Source organism: Colobus angolensis, unplaced genomic scaffold (genome assembly GCF_000951035.1).
Source record: "Colobus angolensis palliatus isolate OR3802 unplaced genomic scaffold, Cang.pa_1.0 Scaffold114, whole genome shotgun sequence".
NCBI lineage: Eukaryota > Metazoa > Chordata > Mammalia > Primates > Cercopithecidae > Colobus > Colobus angolensis.
Genome location: NW_012112475.1, coordinates 1,094,669 through 1,098,734, shown reverse-complemented (window position 1 = coordinate 1,098,734; position 4,066 = coordinate 1,094,669). Strand labels below are relative to the sequence as shown.

Genomic DNA, 4,066 nt, shown 5'->3' with positions numbered 1-4,066 from the left:
AAAAAAAAAAAAAAAAAAAAAAGTGTGGTGAAAAGTGTGATCGGCTGGGCGTGGTGGCTCATGCCTGTAATCCTAGCACTTTGGGAGACCGAGGCACGTGGATCACCCGAGGTCAGGAGTTTGAGACCAGCCTTGACAACATGGCAAAACCTCATCTTCTACTAAATATACAAAAATTAGCTGGGCAAAAATTCCTGTAATCCCAGGAATGGTGGTGGGCATCTATAATCCCAGCTACTCTGGAGGCTGAGACAGGAGAATCGCTTGAACTTGGGGGTCAGAGGTTGCAGTGAGCCAAGACTGTGCCACTGCACTCCAGCCTGGTCAAAAGAGTGAAACTTCATTCCCCCCAAAAAATAAAAAAAGTGTGACATTGTATATAGGTTTTTGGAAAAGACCTTTTATCAGGTTAAGGAATTGATCTATTTCCCCCCCCCCACTATTGTTGTATTTCACTGTGTACCAACATTAGAATCATTATATATAGAACATTTCTATCACTATAAAAAATATAAACTGGGCAACATAGCAAGACCCTGTCTCTACAGAAAATTTGGAAAAAAAAGTGCTGTACGTGATGGTGCGTGCCTATAGTCCCAGCTACTTGAGAGGCTAAGATGGGAGGAACATTTGAGCCCAGGAACTCAAGGCTGTAGTGAGCCATGTTTGCATCACTGGACTGCATCCTGGGCTACAGAGTGAGACCTGGTCCGAAGGAAAAAATAATAAGAAGAAGATAGATCGTGCCGTCTAACATCCCTGCCTTTTTATATTCGGTTTCTTCCCATCGGTTCGAGACAACCACTGATCTGCTTTCTGTAACTAGTTTTTCATGTCTGAAGTTTCACATGCATGGGATAATACAGTAGGTAGTTTTCTTAACATTTGGCATCTTTTATTTACGCTTTTGACATTTATCTATGTTGCCTGGCTTATATATCAGTAGTTCATTTGTTGATGTGTTAAAATTTGTGGTTTGTTGATGACTAGTATGTTGAGCATCTTAGCCATTTGTAAATAATTATTTTAGTAATTATCTCTTCAAGTCTTTTTTTGCTCATTCTTAAGATTGGGTTGTTATTATCAAGTTTTAAGAGATACTTATATATTCTGTGTATTTCTGTATCTGAGGTTTCATGGCAGTGATAGAAGACAGAGAGGTCATAGGGAGGAAGTTAGTATATTCATGAACCAAGTGATCCTTCGTAGGTGTGTTAGTCATCGTTGAGGTTCTTCCAAAAACCAGGTAGACCTAAGAGATGTGTCAAAAGCTCTGTAGGGTCCCAGGAGTTTTATGCTTGTATGGTTGAGATCACTAGTTATGACATTTAGAGAGACTGAGTTTGTGTATGTGTGTGTGTGCTAAAAAACTGAGTGAAAAAAGAATGCTTTATTCTCCAGACACTTAATTATCTGCCCCTTTTTTAATGAAGGTAGAATTACATTATTCTCTCCCTGTATTCTTCTTTTGTTCTGATATTTATTTTGTTTCTGTAATCGGCATGTCCCTAATTTGGTTTAGGTACTCTCCCTGACTTTTACAAGTGTTACATTATTGTTGTGAAAGGAAGGAAAAAAAGTACCCTGACCAACATAGAAAGTTATTTTAGTTAGAAACTAAACAAGCCTACAACTGTCTTAGTCCCACCTCCCAAGATACATACTTCTACCAATTTGTTGTATATCCTTTCCGGCTTCTACAAGTGTGTGTGTGTTCATGTTATTCTATAGTTCCTTTATGTAATTGGGACTCTACTTTAATTTACTGAACTGGGATGGATAAAAATAAGACTAACCAAGAGTTGAGACTCTGTTGAAGAAGTGAAGGACATAATGAAAGTCATAGATGTCAGTTTTTTGTTTTTTGTTTTTTTTTGAGATGGAGTTTCCCTCTTGTCACCCAGGCTGGAGTGCAATGGCACGATTTCAGCTCACTGCGACTTCCTTTTATAGTTCTTTGGTAGGTACTCGGCCTCCCAAGTAGCTGGGACCACAGGTGCGTGCCACTGTGCCCAGCTAATTCTTTTATTTTTTGATAAGACAGCGTCTCACTTTATTGCCCAGGCTGGTTTTCCAGCTGTTTAAATCAGTTATAGCAGAAGTCAGTAAACTGTGGCCCACTGTCGACCAGGCATGGTGGCTCATGCTTGTAATCCCAGCACTTTGGGAGGCCTAGGCAGGTGGATCGCCTGAGGTCAGGAGTTTGAGACCAGCCTGGGCAACAGGGTGAGACTCTGTCTCTACTAGAATACAAAAAATTTAGCTGGGCTCAGTGGCATGTGACTGTAGTCCCAGCTACTTGGGAAGCTGAGGCAGGAGAATTGCTTGAACCTGGGAGGTAGAGGTTGCAGTGAGCAGAGATCGCGCCACTGCAATCCAGCCTGGATGACAGAGTGAGACTGCGTCTCAAAACAAACAAACAAACAAACAAAAACTGTGGCCCACTGTCCATTTTTGTAAATAAAGATTGATTGGAACACAGCCAAGCCCATTTATTTGTATATTGTCTATAGTGTGCTACAGCAGAGCAAAAAAATATTTACTGTCTTACCTTTGGCAGGAAAAATTTCCTGATTCCTGAGCTATAATAATGATAAATTAATTTTCCAGTATAAATATATAAACATTGAATGTAAAAGGTCCTTATAAAATACTTTCTGGTAATTTCCCCCCCCCTTTTTTTTTTTTTTGAGACAGAGCCTTACTCTGTTGCCCAGGCTGGAGTGCATTGGTGTGATCTTGGCTCACTGCAACCTCCACCTCCCAGGTTCAAGTGATTCTCCTGCCTCAGCCTCCTGAGTAGCTGGGATTACAGGCGCCTGCCACCATGCCCAGCTAATTTTTGTTTAGTAGAGACGGGGTTTCACCATGTTGGCCAGGCTGGTCTTGAACTCCTGACCTCAGGTGATCCACCTACCTTGGCCTCCCAATGTGCTGGGATTACAGGTGTCAGCCATTGCACTGGAAATTCTTATCATATGACAATTACACATTCAGAACATTTACCTGTCCTTGGCAGGGATCGAAGACAGACTATGGTCCAGGAAATCTTTTCCCTGATTTTTCCTTCTGCTGTGATACCACCTTTGGGGGCACTATTCAAACTATATCCCGTGTGCTATCTGGAGAGCCCATGTAGCCTTTCCAACAAACACCTTAACATTGTGTTAAGACTTGCCTGGCCATCATACATGGTAATGTTTTTATTTCTTTATTTTCCCAGTGCTGTATATCTGTCTTTCCCATAAGTGAGGTCCCTCCCTACCTTCATCTCTGAACTTCCCTAAGCCCTAGCAAATCCAGGACGGTCAAGTAGATTGGGATCTGGGATCCTCAAAATTCAGGACCAAATTATTGGAAATAATCCAATTGTTCATTGACAAGGGATTGTTTAAATGAACTGTGATACTCCTTCAAAGTGTATTATAATACTATTTTTAAAAATTGTGAAATTAAGAATTCCAAGACATATTGAGATGTTATAAAACACAATAATAGAACGAAAAAAAAATAAGGAACATTATAATTTGTATGTGGTATAGATTAGTTGTCTATTCCTACATAACAAACCATGTCAAAACTTCATGGCCTAAAATGATAAGCCTCCCCGCTCCTTTCTCTTAGTCTGATCCGCCCACCTCAGCCTCCCAAAATGTTGGGATTACAGGCACCAGCCACCACTCCCAGCCTGAGAGTCTGATTTTTGGTGGGTTTTTTTTGTTTTGTTTTTGTTTTTGCTTGTTTGTTTTTAGACAGAGTCTTGCTCTGTTGCCCAGACTGGAGTGCAGTGGCACAGTCTCATTGCTCACTGCAACCTCCGCCTCTTGTGTTCAAGCAGTTCTTCTGCCTCAGCCTCCTGAGTAGCTGGGATTACAGGTGTGTGCCACCACACTCAACTAATTTTTGTATTTTTAGTAGACACAGGGTTTCACCCTGTTGGCCAGGCTGATCTTGAAGTCCTGGCCTCAGGTGATCCGCACACCTCAGCCTCCCAAAGCGCTGGGATTACAGGCGCGAGACACCACGCTCGGCCTGGAGTCGGACTTTTTTTTTTTTTTGAGACAGA

At 41.5% G+C, this 4,066-nt stretch overlaps 1 protein-coding gene across 1 annotated transcript in view; it reads left to right on the top strand.

Annotated features, from left to right (window-relative positions):
• The first annotated feature begins 2,822 nt into the window (after positions 1-2,822).
• The window catches only part of CBFA2T2 (core-binding factor, runt domain, alpha subunit 2; translocated to, 2), a 56,666-nt gene continuing 55,422 nt past the window's right edge, over positions 2,823-4,066 (top strand). The window contains exon 1 of the mRNA XM_011960581.1: positions 2,823-2,946. The gene's annotated coding sequence lies outside the window, so the exon portion shown is untranslated. The remainder of the gene's footprint in view (positions 2,947-4,066) is intronic.